The following is a 19,122-nucleotide window of genomic DNA, read 5'->3' as shown; positions in this document are numbered from 1 at the left end:
CGGCTAACATTTGAGTGCACCAACAACGTGGCTAAATATGAAGCTTGCATATTGGGGATTGAAGAGGCGATTGATTTGAGGATCAAGAACCTTGTCATATATGGAGATTCAGCTCTGGTGGTAAATCAGGTTAACAGAAAATGGTATACGCATCAATCTCATTTAGTGCCGTATCGAGATTATACGAGGAGATTGTTGACGTTTTTCACCAAGGTGAAGATGCATCATGTGCCTAGAGAGGAGAATCCTTTGGCAGATGCTTTGGCTACTCTGGCCGCCTTGATTAAAGTGCAGTGGTGGAATCAGTTCCCCAGTGTGGAGGTAGGTCGTCTGGATAGACCGGCTTATGTGTTCGCTGTTGATACAGGACCTGATGATGAGAAGCCGTGGTATTATGATATCAAGCGCTATCTAGAGACTCAAGAGTATCCTGAGGGAGCATCTAAGAAGGACCTAAAGACTCTGCGGAGGTTGGCCATGGTGTTCTATCTAAATAAGGATGGGGTTTTATACAAGCGGAATTTTGATTGGGTTTTGCTCAGATGTGTTGATGATAGAGAGGCAAGCCAATTGATGAAAGAGGTTCATGAAGGATCGTTCGGTACCCATGCCAGTGGGAATGTGATGGTAAAGAAGCTGCTGAGGGCAGGTTATTATTGGATGACGATGGAGGCCCAATGTTTTAATTTCGTGTGGAAGTGTCATAAATGCCAGATTTATGCTGACAAGGTGCACGTGCCTCCTAACCCGTTGAGTTTGATGTCGTCTCCATGGCCGTTCGCTATGTGGGGCATTGATATGATCGGAAAGATTGAGCCTACGGCTTCGAACGGGCACAGGTTCATATTAGTGGCTATTGATTACTTCACCAAGTGGGTGGAAGCAGCCTCTTATACGAACGTGACGAAACAGGTCGTTGCCAGGTTTCTCAAGAGAGACATCATTTGCAGATATGGGGTTCCCGAGAGAATCATTACTGGTAATGGTTCTAATTTGAACAACAAGATGATGGCAGAGCTGTGCCGGGAATTCAAGATTGAACATCACAATTCTTCTCCCTATCGTCCGAAGATGAATGGGGCGGTTGAGGCAGCCAATAAGAATATAAAGAAGATTGTGCAGAAAATGGTGGTAACTTATAAAGACTGGCATGAGATGTTGCCGTTTGCATTGCATGGGTATCGAACGTCGGTGCGCACATCCACTGGGGCAACTCCTTTCTCGTTGGTATATGGGATGGAAGCTGTGTTACCAGTTGAGGTTCAGATTCCCTCTTTGAGAGTCCTGATGGACGTAAAGTTGCAAGAGGCGGAATGGGTAAGGACCCGGTACGAAGAGTTGAGCCTAATAGAAGAGAAGAGGCTGGCAGCCATTTGTCATGGGCAGTTGTACCAGCAACGAATGAAGCGTGCTTTTGACAAAAAGGTACGACCTCGGGTATATCACGTAGGTGATATGGTGCTGAAAAGGATCCTTCCTCCTCAAAACGATCGTAGGGGCAAATGGACACCTAATTATGAAGGTCCATTCGTGGTCAAGAAGGTTTTCTCTGGTGGAGCCTTGTTGCTAACGACCATGGATGGCGAGGATTTTCCATCCCCTGTGAATGCAGACGCAGTTAAAAAATACTTCGTATAAAGAGACCCGCTGGACGAAAAGAATAAAATAGTCCAGGAAAAAATGGGCATCCCGGCGAACCAAAAAAACAGAAAGAAAGGTTCGGGCAAAAATTAGGGATAAAATGGAAAAATGTACACCCGGCAAGTCGAAAACCTGAAAAGGCGACTTGGGCAAAAAAGGGTATCCCGGTGGACTGAAAACCTGAAAGGGCGGTCCAGGCAAAAGAGGGATTGAAACGAACAACTGCGTCAGGCATGATCGTTTGTGCTTTGGTTAAAGAATCATGGATAATACCCGGTGGGGATCAGTCAGAAGCGTCTTGCTCAGAAGGCAGAAAGCACGGAGAGTCTGAGGACATATGGGGTGTAACCGAGTTGGAACTCGATGAGATCACGGGTTTCACATTGCCATTAGGATAGATTTTTCCTTTTGTGCGCAATTACCTCTTTTCAGGAATTGCTTCCTTTGTATTGCTCAATTTGAGCCACACTTTTTCAATCAATAAAATGCATATTCAGTCAAATAATTTTGTTTTTGTTTTTCATTACCGCTTTGATTGCAAAAACATCCAATTATTTTTTATAAAGAATTTTGCATTTTTAAGACATGCAGGTCCCTTCCAATGCATGCTTATAAGATTGAAGATTTGAAATCTTATTCGGAAGGTTGAGTGACCCAAGTGTTGAAATCTTGACACGCCTGGGGCACGGTTTTATCTAACGATCTGTTTTGCAGGAACTGTTAGATATTTTCACTCACTTGCAGGTGGTGATGTGGAAGCTGTTGACAAAACAAATCCCCATGGAGTCCGATCAGGGACGAGTGAATGGGTAGAGAAGCGATGAGAATACGTTGAGACGTACGACGATCCTTGAATGATAATCAAGAAGACTCTTCAAAATCGGAAGATTGGAAGGTCTGTAGAGATCCCCCGCAGAGTCCAATCAGGGACAAGAGATAGAAGAACGGTGAAAAGACAGCGAAAACGTACGATGATCCTTGAATGATAATCAAGAAGACTCTTCAAAGTCGGAAAATTGAAAAGTCTGTATAGTCCCCAGAAGTTCGCTTTCCGTCGAGCGCGGAGCAGTTGGGAGTACAAGATGATGGAGCAGAAAAGGTCCAGACGAGTCGGGATGTATATCCCCAAGCAGAGTCAGGAGGACCAAATCCCCGGCAGATCCAAGGTCTGTGGTTCCCCAAGCAGAGTCAGGAGGACCAAATCCCCGGAAGATCCAAGGTCTGTGGTTCCCCTAGCAGGGTCGGGATCGTTATCCCCAGCAGGTGTCAGATTGATGTTTCCCCAGTCGCCAGGCCTGGAGGTTGCTGTTTCCCCAGCGGGGCTATCTGTGAGCATTTCCCCAGTGAAGTCGCCAGGTATCTGTGAGGGTTCCCCAAAGCAGAGTCGGGGTTGATATCTCCATCAAGTCGAAGACGTTCGACTGTTGTATCCCCACAGAGTGTTGGTGGTTCTTATCCCATGCAGTTTCCCGAGCGGATTAGTTGCAAAGGAGGTTCTTCCCCAGCAAGGGTTACCTTTTCCCAACAGCAGCAGTGCTATTCCCCAGCGGGGTGGAGATCGGAGAATTGACGAGTTCCTCCACGGAGTGTCTCGTGCTCCCCAGCAGAATCCCTTGAGGGGGATGCTTTTTATGCATTCATCATGTAGAATAAGCATAGCATGTTGCATAGAAAAATAAATCGCGTAGCATTTCCACAATGGTGGAGCATTACGCAGAAAAATCAATCATGCATCATATTGCAAGCATAAGCTAGTCTCAGACCGTGGTTACTGTTTGAGAGGTGTTTGCCAGCAAGTGAAGGTGTTACTCCGAGGAGTTCAGCATCATGATTTTTTATCAACAGTACTTCCCTAGTAGTGCGATACTGGAGGAAACTCTTCCGTCGGACAGAGATGGGAATCTTCCGCGATCAGCGCGACTCGAGCCGTGGTTACCGTTTGAGGTTTTGGTTTCGCCGGATGGTGAAGATGTTACTCTGAGGAGTCTAGCATCATGATGTCAGATCATCAATGTTCCCCAGTAGTGCGATACTGGAGGAAGTTTTTCCGTCGGACGGAGATGGAAATGAAATCAAAGGATATTACGCGATCAGCGCGATTTCGGGGTTCAAACGGAGAAAGGGAAATGTTGAGACATTTTCTGGAGATCGGGGTTCAATCGCAGAAAGGGAAGTGTTGTGACATTTTCTGGAGATCGGGGTTCATATGGAGATGGGAGTTGAAGATTGTATCCAGGATGAAGTCCTCAGAATTATCTTCTGTTCATGTGTCACCTTAGACTTTAGCAGAGGCCAACAGAAGTCGTTAGGGGTTTCTTCTGAAGAAGAGATGCACATGTTACCTTCCTTTGTGAAGGTGTACCCTCTGATATGTCGCCCTCAGAATGGTTTGGTGTTATTTCCGATGTTGCCAGCGGAATTATCACGAGAAGTGGGAGAACGGGGTTCAACTGGAGAAAGGGAAATGTTGAGGCATTTTCTGGAGATTGGGGTTCAAATGGAGAAAAGGAAATGTTGAGGCATTTTCTGGAGAGCGGGGTTCAAATGGTGAAAAGGAGACACGAGGTGTTTTCTGGAGATGGGGTTCACAATGGCGATCGCAAGTTATCGTCAGGCGACTGGGGTTCAAATGGAGAATGGGGTTCATTATGTTGGCAAACAGGAGAACGGGGTTCAAATGCAATGATTCGGGATCATTTGCGCAAAAGAAAATTTCGGGGTTCAAGAAAAGCATAAAAAGTAATAATAATCCCCAGCGGATGTGGTGTTCAGGCCATGGCTATCCCTGTGTTACCATGTATTTTGGTATCCAGGTCGATATTGCTGTTTCGGTGATCAGGCCGACTTTCTCTGTTCCAGACGGATTTTTCTTCAAGATTGTTCTTTGCCGATTCTGACAGGCATTGTTAATTATTTTCCCATCAGAGTGCAAATTGTTCGTCTGTTCTTGGTATTCAATCACTCTTCATCCTGGTCATCTGAAAGCCGGGGCTATTCATATCGACAGGTTCACAGTGGATTGAATAGGGGCAGCTGTAACACCTCAAAATTTGCCCTCTTCTCTTGGGACTAGCTAACATATTGCATATTGCATATCATGTGGTTACATTGTGCAAGTCATCCTCACAAGTCTTGGTCAGAAGATAAGAGGTGGAGGTGCAAGCTAGGGTTTCACTCATTGGACTGATCATTAGCCATCTGAGGATTGGGCTATGAATTAGGGTTTCATGATTTCTCAAGGAGATTGGTCTTCATCTTGGTTGCAATGGTACATCATCATCATCATGGTTTTGATATCATCTAGAAGATTCAAGTGATTGATCAGCTACCTTGAGATTAGGGTTTTGACCAATGGTCAACCCTAATCAGTTGCTTTGGGCCAATCAGGGTTTTGCAAGGAGATGGGGTCTACAATGGATATGGGGATAATTTCATGATTATATTGAGCTTATGGAGGCTAGGGTATCATCCTTGAGCCATTTCATCAGGAGTTTGAGGCTCAATTTGATCAGTGCATTGCCAAATTCATCTTTCAGTTGAAAAAGTCAACTGTGGTCAACTATGCTTGATTTTATGGATTTAGAGGTGGGAGAGGGTTGGATACACTTCATTCATGTTGAAACAAGCTTCATTTGACATTTCAAACATCAAGAATGAAGAAAATAAAATCAGGAGAAAACTTTCCAAAAATGGAAAGTGACTTGTAATGGAAGTTTCCAAAAATGGAAAGTTTTTCACCACAAAATTACATGTCCAGAAAAGCTTCAAATGAAAATTTGTTCAACATGAAAGTTGTAGATCTTGCTCTCACCTTTCCAAAAAGTCCAAGAACTTGAAATCCCCATGTATGGTTGACAAGTTATGGTCCATTCATTTTCCAAAAATGCCTAAAATCAAAATGGCCTAACTTTCACATGGAATGTCCAATTTGGGTGATCTTTTTGTGAGCAAACCCCATTTCACATGTACTTTCATGTTGCATAATCAAAATTCATCAAAAATGGTCAATGCAAAAAGTCATTTTTCAAGTGACTTCCTTTGTATTTTTGGTGTGAGATAGTGAATTTGAGATTTACAAGGCCAATGCACATGAGACCAATGCCAACACACTCCATACATCATTTAGAACTTGTGTGAATATTCATTTTACTGTTGCATTGCCAATTGGAGAAGGTCATTTTTGACATAACACTTAAAAGTGCATTTGTGCTAATCACTTGTTTTTGATAATTTGGATTAACAAGGTGATTAAGGCTTTGGTATATATTGCTAACTGTAACAGAATTTGTTAACAACATCACATTCTCCAAGATCTGTAACTGAATTTCACCAAAACCTCTCAAATTCTCAAAAATCTTCATCACATTTTTCAACATTTCTCCATGAATTCTACATCATTTTGCTTCATTCTTCGTGGATCCATGCTCCATAATCATCATTGAAGGACTGTTTGCTGAATTCGTGGCCAAAATCATCAAGAATCGTGACTGTTCATAGCTTGCACATCAATGGAGTTTTGAGAATTCTCGCACCTGGAGCATGCTGGAGCTAAGGAACCTTTTCCAAACATCTTCTTGAACATTAAGCATCACCTGTTTGGACCTTTTGCACGTGGAAACATCAAGATCCTCATCTGCTTCATTCATAAGGTGCAAATTCGAGTTTCACCATTTCTTGAATTATGACATGCGTTTTGTAGTTCATTCATTGTAGATTAACATGATATGAATAGTTTTTGAATTGATTGAGTATTGAATGAGAAATCACGATTTGAAGTTTGTTGCTCGGTTCTATTTTCGATCGATCCGTTTAACATGCTTAGAGTTAGGTTAAATCAATTAGGTATTCTTAATGTGCATGTTCAGACAGTTCTTTTGGTATATCATTTGCCAATTTTCGTGGAGATTTGATGTTCTTGATTTTCTGCAATTTCTGGATTTGTTCTTGTTCAAGAACCTGATGAACACACGGGTTTGATCTTTGATGCCATGGCCTTGGTTCGAAATGGTGTTTGGCGCCATCTCTGGCCAATCAGGGCGCTCCAGCGCTTCTAAACGATACTACGTCGTTTTGGCCGCGTGCTTTAGTATTACAAAAATGCCACTGGTTCATTTAATTTAATATTATTTCATTTCTTTTTCATTTTCATTTTATATTTTGTTACATGAACTTCAAAAAATCCTAGAGGATTCATTTTTCATCCAAATTGAGTGAGACTTTTTTCATGATGATCCTTGAGATGTGTAGAATTTAATCATGATTTTTATTATTTTTGTGCATGTGTGGAAAATTAATTGGCTTAGGGATTGTTTGATGTGTCACATTTGTACATGCCATGCCATATCCTTCATGAAATAATGATACTTTCAAATAAATGGATGAAAGTTTTTGTGCATATTCTGGACTCATTGATGGTGATTTTCATGTAGAGTTTGTGATTTTTGGATACTTGGTTGATGAGATATGGATTTTTGAATAGAGGTGTGACAATTTGTGTCACACCAAGAATGTTGAGCTTCATGATTTTATTTGCCTTACCTAGGAACCATGAATTGAGCCAAAATTTTGCATGAATGATCATATGTATGTTGAGATAGCATGTGAATTTCTCTGGAAGTTTTGATGGCATTTCCTAATTGATTGGAATTTTTCCCTCTGTTTGGTCATTTTGTTGATTGTTTGTGACACATGTTACCATTTGCTTTGTGAAATGCTGGTTATTGATTGTATGAGTGTGAAATTTGACATGGGGATTGTAGACACATTATAGGTCATTATGGTTTTGATCCCATTCATTTATCATGTGTTGTCACTGATTTATGATTTTTGGAAGTTGATGTTTGTTTGGATACCATGTGTTGGCTTGCTTGAACTTGTCTGAACTTCTTGATTTTCATTGACCTACTTCCTTTTGTCCAATTGAGCTGAAATTTGATGTGCTATTCATTGGATAGGTTCTGTTTAGGCTTGAATTTTTGTGGAATTAATTGAAATGCTTTGGTATGCTTTTGATTGAGATCTTTCTGTTTGGTCTTTTGATGTTGCAAATAGCATGCTTTGTGATATTTTGTGCATAAAATGATAAGGGTGATTGATATGAGCATGGGACCAATTGCATTTGTTTTTAATTTGTTTGATTGTGATTTTGGATAATTTTCACTTGCTATTTTGATTTTTTCATCTCCTTTGGACCCTAGGCGTGGCCTAGTGGTCTTGTTTCTCATGGTTGGTTTGGATTTTCAGGTTGAAATGCAAAAGGCTTAAGGAGAAAATTGCAAGCTGATTAAATTGAGTTTTGTTTGATGTTGTAAACTAACATTGGTTTTGTGTTGTAGGGTTTGATGCTTGAGCTTGGGCTCATGGCTTGTACTTGTGTGCATTAACTTGTGTTTGACTGTACAGATTAACTTTTGCTGTTTACTGTTGGTTTGTCTGAGTACTGATGATACTTGATTGATTTCAGGTACCATAGTCGCTTGAGTCCTTTAAGAACTTGCCGTGCTGCTGCTTGGTTGTATAAACCAGTTGAGGTAGACTCTCTTGTCTCCATGTAGTCTGGAAGACCTGGCTTGTTATTTAGCCAGGCAACTGTCTGAAGTCCTCCTTAAGAGGCGATGTTTGTGATTGTTTACTTTTGTGCCAAGCAGGTAAAGACCTCTATGAGGCAATTGGCGGAACCCAAGGGATATGCAATCTATCCCCCGCTATTCTGTTGAGTCGTCCCTCTGCTCACACCACTGTGTTGACGCATTGGGACACAAACCCAAGATCTTGTACTTTGTACAGTTGGGTCAGAGTCTTGAGCGTAGAAGGGTCCCTCCATTCTAGACCCACGCTCCTTTGTCTGAAGCTCTCCCTGGATAGGGATAAGAGCTGTGAAGTCTAATCTTCACTCACCTTTCATCAGCTTCACCTTAGCCTCTCAATGGCAAGGTTAAGAGCTAACTCTACCCTTGTATAGATGACTTGCCTTGGCAGTCGAACCCTTTGTTTGAGCCCACTTCTGACTGGATATAGTGTGTGCTTTGTGAATATTTGCTTGAAATGTTTGTTTTATTTTGATTGAAGCTTGCATGCTTGTTCTTCCTGGTTAGGATTAGCTTGCCGTTGTGCAAGTAGATAGAAACCGCAACATAGGGCAATGATGCATGATAACACTAGGCTCGAGTACAGCTCCCTAGTAGTGTGTCTCCCCTTGGTTTCTGGCTAGAATTTCTTTCCCGTTCAGGGGAACTACGTCGCCCTGATCCTCATGCCAGATGAGGTACGTAGGCAGGAGACCGTGCGAGGTCTCTCCGGGCACTTTGTTTTCTTTTGCGTGTGTGCTTGACAGTTATAGGCTCGAGTTCCCGACTCCCTATTAACTTGTTTGGTTGTTGTGTGCTTGGAAGCTGATGTAAGTCCATCGAGTGGCATTCGGGTTCCAGTGTGCGTGTGTTTGGTTCGGATGCTGATGTAAGTCCAGTGGTTGGCATTCAGGCTCCAGGTTTGCCTGTGTTTGTGTGTGTCTTGTTTGGCGTGCGTGAGCCGAACTACGGCAGCTCTGATTCTCGTTCCAGACGAGATACGTAGGCATAGGACGCGATGTCCTAGCGAGCCCTCTTCCTCTTAACCCCACCTGTGTTGTTTTCGGTGTGTGTGTGTGGTGTTTGTTTAGCAACCTTAACCTATCGTTAGAGCGTGGATCCCGTCGAGTACGACGGACGTGAGGGGTGCTAATACCTTCCCCTTGCGTAACCGACTCCCGTACCCTTTCTCTTTGGTCGCGAGACCATGCTTTTCCCAGGTTTACTCTGAGCGTTTCCTTTCCCTCTTTTGGGATAAATAACGCACGGTGGCGGCTCTGTTTGTTTTTGTTTCAGCCCGCCGGTTGTTTTTCGCGGATGCGACAAGGAGCAAAGTGCAAAAAGAGGCACTCAATTTGGAGTTATGAGTCAAAAGTTATGGCACTTTGAAGTTCCAAGCATACTTGATGATCATTTGGCCATATCTCCTCAACCATTCATCATAAATTCATGATCTTGGACTTTTTGGAAATGGGGGAGAGAGAGATACAACTTTCATGTTGGACAAAATTTCATTTGAAGCTTCTTTCATGATGTAAGATCAAGTTGAATTTGGACCAAAATCTTTCCATTTTTGGAAACTTGAAATTACAGGTCACTTTCCATTTTGGGAAACTTTTGCCATGACCTCAAATTCTTCAAGACATATATTTTTAATGACCAATGAACCCCCTTTGAACATGAATGAGATGTTGAAACTCATTTTTCCACCTCACAACCCTCAGTTGACTTTCTGTTGACTTTCTGGTTGACAGATGACTTAGAAGTGCTCTGATCAGCTTGAGCCTCAACCACTTGAGGAATTGGCTTCAAAATGAACCTTGGCTCATATAAACTCAATAGGATGATCATGTGATCCCACTCTCCATAGAATACCTCATCTCCTTGAAAATCACTGATTGGAAGAATGCAACTGATTAGGGTTGACCAGAGGTCAAAACCCTAATCCTAAGGAACCTGAGCATGAACAATGAACCCCTTACAGATGACAATAACCATGATGATGATGATGTACCCTTGCAATCAATATAATACTCAACCTCCTTGAGGAACCAATAAAACCCTAATTGAAGAGCAACCCTCAGATGATTGATCATCAATTCAATAAGACCCTCAGGCATGAATCTCTTAACCTCTCTATCTTCTGAGAAAGACTTAGGAGGATGACTTTCTTATTATCACATGATATGCAATATGCAAATGCCTAATGTCCTACAAAATGAAATGCAATATGCTAAACTAGTCCCAAGAAGAGGAGGGCAAATTTTGAGGTGTTACACATTACCGTGAGAACCGTCCCGATACGGTAAAAAACGAAGAGGTTGTGAATTTTTGAATCTTGCAGAACAATGGGAAAAAACCCTGATTCACAGTTGATCAGTGCATTTTGATGCACGTTCTTTCATGTTTGTACTCAAGCATTTCTTCGGTTTGCTTTGATTATTTTTATGTTTTAATGTGTTTTCATAATTTATGTTATGTTTGCACTTATTTAATTTTCGTATTTAATTTTTAGCATTAGCAGCTTTCGCGAGAAAAATCATATCTTGAGCTAGGAGTATCGGATTGAGATGTGCTACCAGTCGATGGAAAGCTAAGAAAAAGATCTACAACTTTTGTTCAGAAGTCGAGAGCTGAATCAGATTGTAGCAGGGCCAGAAAATTCGTTGAAGTTGCAACATTAGTTTTATTTAAGTTTTGGGTCATTAGTTTTGGGCTTGGGTTATGTTTTCGATCCAGTTGAGTTGTAAACCAAATTCCTTGTTTTCCATATACCTAGCAGCCGCATAAGATTAGGGGGGATCACTATTCACGAAATACTTGAAAACTTTGGCAAGAATTCTCATGAAGAACTAATCGATCTAAACAATTTGCTGTATTCGGGTTCCGATACCTTGAGATTTTAGTAATTCTTATTCAGGTTTTTTATTCCTTTCAATATTAACATATGTATTTTGTTTGCTTAATCCGATTTACATATGCTATATTGATTTAATCCAATTGATTGTGTGTTCCTAACTATAGTCACGATTTCGTTTGCTTAATTTGTTATCGAGTCCGTTTAATTCATGTTTGCTAATTCATGAAACTTAATCTCGTTTGCTTAATTCGGATAATAGGAACATACAACTTATACTATCAATTGCGCTTGTCAATTGATATTATAATCGAATAGGAATAGTTAATCTGCGGTTGGAATTACGATAGTCGATGACAGGCAAAGACCGAATCAGTAAATTGTTGTTGAAGCTTATTTCAATAATCACTTATTTTAATATTTTTTTTAATTGAATCCTAAACCAACCAAAACCCCATTAATCGTTACTATCATTGGTTAATTCATTCAAGAATCCTTGTGAGAACGATAATCCGAGTCAATTTGTCGCTAACTACGTTTTGTCAAAAATACTCGTTTTGATCCGCGTGCGACAGTGGATCAAATTGGCGCAGTTGCCGGGGATTCTTGTCGAATTAGCCAATAGTTTAGTTTTAAGTATTGTGTGTTTTGTTGTTATGCAATTTCTTGTTATTTTTCCGAATTTTTCTACAGTTTCGCGTTCGGAGTTGCTCTAGAGTCAGAAAAAATCAGTTTTTGGAAAATTTGTGTTTGATTGTATAAGTTTTTTTCCTACTGGAAGCAGAAAAATCGTGCGATCAATACTCTCTTACTCTCAAAGAGTAAGAGACTCTAACGTCAAATTTTCCAAATTCCTTGTTTTTCTATTTTTAATTAATTTCTTTATTGTTTTCATAGTGTCGAAAAAATCCAAAAAAAATCTCAAAATTTTTATTTCACGTCATTAGAGTAAGTTTGGTGCTTTTGTATTTTTCTGAATTTATTTTAATCGTTTTTCTTCTTTCTATTTGTTTTTGTCTATTTCGGACATAGTTGGTATTTCTGTGCTTGTTTTATTACATGGATGATCAAAGAACATTAAGGCAGTTTGCTGCTCCTGATGTTAATTATAATGACTTTTGTATTGAATATTCTGATGTTTCGGTTCCTTTTAAATTGAAATCTGGTTTAATACACTTGTTTCCAAGGTTTAGTGGTCTTGCAGGTGAGGATTCGCATGAGCATCTGAAGGAATTTGAGGTTGTGTGCTCTGCACCTTCTGGACCTTCACTAGAAGATATTGTCAAACAAATGGCTGCAAATAATCTCCAGTTTCACCAACAAGTAGATTCTACTTTAAAGACTTTGCAAACACAGATTGGGCAGCTTGCCACTTTGGTGAGTGCCATGCAGCAATGTCGCACCTCAAAAAAATGAGAACACGACCTAAGCGAAGCGCAATCGCACACTCGCAATGATGGACTGAACAGAGTCGCCACCGAACTTTATTTATTCCTAAAAAGGAAAGGGGAAATATCGATAAAACCCAAAAAAAAAGACAAGGATTATTGGTCGTCGCAACCAAAACAGGGTTCGGGAGTCGGTTACGCAAGGGGAAGGTATTAGCACCCCTCATGTCCTTTGTACTCAACGGGAACCATTAGGTCAGTTGTGTGCGTTAGTGTTAGTTGAAATGTTAGGCTTTTCGAATTATTAGGTGGGAAAGAAAGAAAGGATGAGAAGAGAATGTTTTTAGATTTTTGACGAAAGACTAAACCTAAGTTTTTTATTAGTGGGCCTGACAAAATTTACGAATCCTACTCCTACGTATCTCAAAAGAGAAATCAAGGCTTACGTAGTTCTGGGTAGAAAAATGTTTGTTTGTTGGTCAATTTTAGCGAAAGCTATATTGTATTAATCGACGAAAACATCGTTTTACCCAAAACAGATGAGGAGTGGACGCATACCACACATCGAACGGATTTATAAATCTACATTCGAAAAAGCGTCATTATCTCGACTCAGCAATCGTGGCCGAAACATTGTTTTGTATCACTTAAGACAATATATCTTCCATCTATGAAAAAGGTTTTTGATTAATCGCACGACAGCGAGAAAAGAGTTTGATCGGTTGGATGTGTTTTGAGTGATGGCGAGAACTTGGATGAGCGAGATATACATCTCGAATCCTAGCCTCAGGAGTGCACGGTATACACCATGTTCCATTTCCATCTTTATTGAAAGAGGTTAAGATAGGAATTAAGTATTTTGGAATTTGAATGGGAAAGGGTTTGAAGAAACCGCATTGACAATTTTAGAAGATGGCGAGAGTTAAGATTGGGCGAGGCATACGTCTCGAATCTTAATCTCAGGAGTGCATGGTATACACCATGTTCCATTTCCACCTTTATTGAAAAAGTGTTAAATAAGAATTAGGTATTTTGGAATTTGATTGAGAAAATGACTTGACCCTAGATCAAGTATTGATGGACGTTTAAAAGAGATTTGAATGAGTGTTTGAGAGAGAACAAAGTGGATAAATTTGGATGATGGCGAGAGCTAGGATTGGCGAGTTATACATCTCGAATCCTAGTCTCAGGAGTGCGCGGTATACACCACGTTCCATTTCCATCTTATTGAAAAGGTCTTAACTATGAATTAATATTTTTTGAGTTTTTATTAGAAAAAAATGGCTTGACATTGAAATCAAGCGTTTGATGAAAGTTTGAAAAATAAGTGGAATAGAATTGGAGGGAGAAATGAATTGACTTGTTTATTGAGAAAATACTCGACGTTGGATCGAGTCATTATTTTTGCATTTTTGGAAATGGTTGATTTTATTCTTGTGTTAGTAGCTAAACTAAACAATCAAGCAAATAAAGAAATAAAATAGTACAAAATTACTACACATCGGGGGAGTGGGGTACATTTTGTCAAATGGGGATTTAAAATCATGACACAATTAAATCGGGCCCAAACAACAAATAATGCAAAGTATGAGTGTAAGTGCAAGAGAACCGGCTCATTGTAAGAAAGCCCAAGAGTAAGCTATGTGAGGTTGATGGCGATGCTTAAAAGCAATCGACTTACAAGGGTATGGAAAATGGGCTCGACATTGAATCGAGAAAAATGATTTTAAAAGTTTAAAGCGGTTTGAATGGATGATGAAATTAAAAGAAAACAAATATGTGCTATTAAATAATAATGAAACCATGAGTATAGGAGAAATTATAATAAAACATAAACATGAAAAATGAATGCTAAAAGAAATAAAATGCTACATATAGGTATCGAATCCACTCCATTAAAGACTATGAACTACCCTCTCTCCACTAGACCATTTATGATTAGTTATTATCTTAATCCTAATTTAGATATATAAACCAAGATAGATTAAAAATTAGAATTAAAAAATAAAAACTAACATAAAAGAAGTCTGTTGCACTACCAAATAAATGGTGGAGAAAACAAAAAAATTAAAACCCAGCCGCCTGGCTGTTGGGTTTTCAAAAGAGAAAAGGATTAGGAATGCAAAGTAATACCTTAATGTACACCCTTTTTAATAAAACAAAGGAAAACTAAATGTATTTTTATGGTTTAAATCATTTGTATCATTTAAATAAAAAAAAGACAAAATGAAAAATGTGAAGCACAGTAACGAACAAAACCTCTCGTCGTCCTCAACAAATCTCTCTCACTCTCAACGAGTCTCTCCCTCACGACCTCAAACCCCACGATTTTTCTCTCTCGCTCTCAATCGCTATCCCTCTCAAACAATCACCTCTCTCAGTCGCTCTCAAAATCGCTCATCACCAACCTTCACTCTCAACAAATCTCTCTCTCGCCCAAACAACGTGAAAGTTTGAAAGAAAGCTCACCTTTGCGGTGAATCGGTAGCTCAGGTAACGACCGAACCCTCTCCCTTCGCCTCTTCCAACACTGATTTCCTTTTGATTTTAGGATTAGGGTTTTCTGTTTTGGAATTTTTCACTTCCGCCTCCAATCCCTCCTCCCTTATTGATTCTCTTCCTCTCTATTTATCCCCTGCAGATTAGGTTTTTTTTGATTTGGTCCTTGGTGGTCCAGAAGGGGCGTCCCTACGAACTACTTTTCGGATGCTCAGATTTGGATTGCCCTGTTTATTGTTAAATCCGAAAATGGTAAACAGACATACAATTTCTTCTTCGTTTTTGTCCTAATGCCAATTTGGGATATTTTTGAAATTTTAACTGACTTGCCAATTGCTTTGTGTTACTACAGTAAAACATATTGAAGATTCAAAAGCAGTTTCGGTTTTGATCACAGCTCTGGTTTTGTACTCGGTTTTGGGTAATTTTCTGAATTTTACTGCCTTGCTAATTGCTCTGTGTTACTCTCCAGCCACTGCCCGAGTCACTACAGTCGCATCTCCGGTGGCTAATTCCTAACAGGTATCACATTTATCTAAAGTTGCCAACTAATCTCAGCAGCATTGTATCCTTTTCCTGCTGAAAATGCATCCAAATAGAAAACACTCGTCTTCATTCTCACTCTCACCTACTGCATCTGTGATAGTGAGTGCAGGTACATGAACCTTTTGATGGTAAATGCACTTGATTTCGAGTCTTGGCTTTGGTTTACAGCATGTGCACCCCTTGCACAATAAAAATACAAGTCAATGCAGCTTTCAAGAAATCCTGGACGCCTACAAACAGCAGCAAAAAGGGGAAATCTTAGCCGGATCAACCATAAATTGTAGAACAGAAGTTGCAGCAGCAGGAGCCGATGCCTCTCCACCCATAAGACGAGCAACATAGGTCTTGTGCACAAGAGCTTCTCCTTGAAGCTCACTAGCCGTGTCTGAATTTCCGTCTATAAGCTTGGCCACAAGGTTTGCACCAGCAAGTCAATCCGTTTCTGATAGGCTTACAGTTAGAATCCTTTTGACCAATTCAGAAACACCCAAGTTTTCATTGTGATTTAGTTTTGATTGACTTATTTTCTTTAAACACTTAAAAGTCATAAGCTTTGAACCACTCTTCAATTTATTTTTCTACAGCCAAAGCGTAAGGACTGGCCAACAAGCGTGAACCATGGCCTGTGCTGTTATACTGCTGATTTTGTTGAAGGCTAGATAGAATCGATTGCATCGTCGAAGGCTGCATAGCAGATGACGTTTGCATAACTGATTGTTGAGAGGTATTCAACTGGTTTGGTTGCAGAAGGTTCTGCTGTTGTTGTTGCTGCATCTGAGATAGCATATGCTTCATAACCTGTTGCTGCTGCTGGTAAAGAATCTGTTGATTCTGTGGTTGTTGCTGTTGCTGTGGGGGAACAAGCATTTGTCTCTGAGAACCCGGAAACATACCCTTATTTCTGGCTCATCTGCACTATACCTCCTTCTTTATGCAACATTCTACTTCAACACCAAGCTTGAAACCACAAAGTTGGTGTCTGCAATATTTTACTTTGGATACATGCTTATAGCTTCTTATGCGTTTTTTTGTGGTAACCGGTACTATTGGATTCTATGCATGCTTTTGGTTCACAAGGCTCATCCACTCTTCAGTCAAAATTGATTAGTTATAGCAGTCAATGGTTTGTGTTAAATCTCCAAATAAGAAAGGCAATCGGCGCCGGCTAATGAACAATACAAGGTTAGTATCAAAACATTCTGGAACTAAATTTGAAACTTTTGGATTAAACATTGAGTCTTTTGATGACCCTCTGAGTTTCCTCCTTCGTGCAGGTTATGCTGGTGTGGAGCTTCCGGTTCCGTCGGTTGAAAAATTGGAGATCGAATTATGTTATCCTCTTCTTGAAAGTTGCAGATTCTTGAAAGTGAAGTCGTCTTTTGCTTTTTCTCTCTTTATGTGCAGATTGTTTGACTTGGACGGTAATGCAGGCGGTTGATGCTTCAGCGATGAATATTGGTGGCTACGGTTTAGATTCGTGCTCCTGAGGCCAAGTCACCAGCCAACCACTTCCAGTAACCATCTTTGTCCTTATTGAAATCGAAAAGCCTCTTGAAGTAGTCCCCGAATGCAAAATTCAAAGCCTGAGCGGGGAAGTAACGGATGACGTTTGCAGTGTTATCTCTCCATAGTGAAACAATACCTTCTGATAGGTAAACTTGACAAGCTTACGGTAAGTTGGAGGTGAGTCCTCGTGTTTCTCTTTGATGAATTTTGTTTCAGCATATTGGCTTGAACCGGTTCTTTCTTTCAGGTTTGTGATTGCTTCAGTTATCATCTCAGCGAAAGTGGGATGAGAAAGCGGCTTATTTGCTGCAGCGGTTTTTTTGGGCTTGGTTTGAGCGACGGTGGGTAGTCAATGCTTGAAGATTGTTTGGATAGGCAAATGGAACTCGAACTCTTATCTGCAGAGACTAGTGTAAGATTTCCCAAATGAGGATTGCCGTAATATGAAAGCCGATTACGTTCTTTGCTTATGTTGTTCACACAAGGAAAAAGAATGTTCCCAACTGTACTGTTTTTAATATCCTCGGAAGTAGAGGCTTTCTCGGACTTGTTGTCATGTTTAAAAACGGTCAATGGTTGTTTACTGATTCATCATAAGCTTTGTTTTTAAACAAGAATCCTTCTTTTGTTGGTTCTGAATAGATGAATTTCGGTAAAACAAGTTCTATGTTGTCTGTAAATTTATCTTTTAGAACTATGTCTGTTGGATAGGTGATTCCATTGAAAACTCCAAGACTGTTATTGTAGTCCAAAGTTGAAGAAGGACTTTGACATTTAGTAACAACTTTTGAAACCTTTTCCTCCATTTTCTGCTTAAAGCTATTATTGTTGTTATTATTATCACATTATTTGGTTCCAATGTTTGAGGATTTTGCAAGAACAGCTTTAAAATGGATATGGATTTTTTTAGGAATAATCCGAGACTAATCAAAATGTCAATTAAAAATTAAAAAAGCCAAATAAAACCAATTAAAATCAAATTAATCTATAATTTGCTAAAATTACTTTCATGTCAAATTCTAACATTTATTTAGATATTAAAAATCAATTAGAATTTGAATCATTAGTAAAAATACAATTAAGATTAAATTGAAATTTGGAATTAGACTTAATTTGAAATTAAAATTGAAAAAATAAAAAAGAGTCAAATATTTAGAATCCATTTCATAATCAAAACACCATGATAAAGAAAAACTAAATAATGACCAATGTTTATAAAAAAAAAATATGGATTTGGGAATGAATGTATGCAAATGAACTTTAGGCCAAGTGCCAAATAAAAATGAAAAAATGAAAAAATTCAGGACCAAAATCGGGGTATGACAGTTGCCCCTATTTAAGCGTCTTCAACTAGAGAGTATGAAGCAGGACACTCTTCATATGATCATAGTCGGAGATGGTTAAATACTAAGAAGACCCAGATTTTGATCCTGAATCCCTATGACATGATGTGATATGATATGATATGATATGATATGATATGATATGATATGATATGATATGATATGATATGATATGATATGATATGATATGATATGATATGCATGGATGCATGATTCTCTTTTTTTTGTGATTTTTTTTATAAAAAAATCTGCTAGGGATATGGTGGACCCTTAACAGGGGATGCTATTAGACAGACCAAATCTGTGGGGAATGCTGATGATCCACAGGGAGACAGACAAATGGTAAAAAAAACGCTGGGGAAAACAAATCCTGCTGGAGAATCAGACACACACTGGGGAGTACTCAAAGTGAAATTTGATAAACAACATTTAGAACACAAGAGATTTCGATAGTAAGTTCATATATGACTTACTAAACCCGAATAAGAAAGAAAATGTCACAACAGGTTCAGATATGACCTGGCAATACTGGAATAAAACACAACAACAGGCTCATATATGACCTGACAATGATGGGGAATACCAAGAAGTTCTGACAACAGGTTCAGGTATCACCTAACAAACTTAGAAAAATTCAAGAAGAGTGTATCAACAGGTTCATATATGATCTGATAATACTGGAATGAAAGCTCATCAGCAGGTTCATATATGACTTGACAAGCTGAAACAAATCATAGAGAAAGACTCTTCAGAACAAGTTCATATCTGACCTGACA

Source organism: Lathyrus oleraceus, chromosome 1 (assembly GCF_024323335.1).
Source record: "Lathyrus oleraceus cultivar Zhongwan6 chromosome 1, CAAS_Psat_ZW6_1.0, whole genome shotgun sequence".
Taxonomy (NCBI): domain Eukaryota; kingdom Viridiplantae; phylum Streptophyta; class Magnoliopsida; order Fabales; family Fabaceae; genus Lathyrus; species Lathyrus oleraceus.
Note: the sequence above shows the minus strand (reverse complement) of the source record.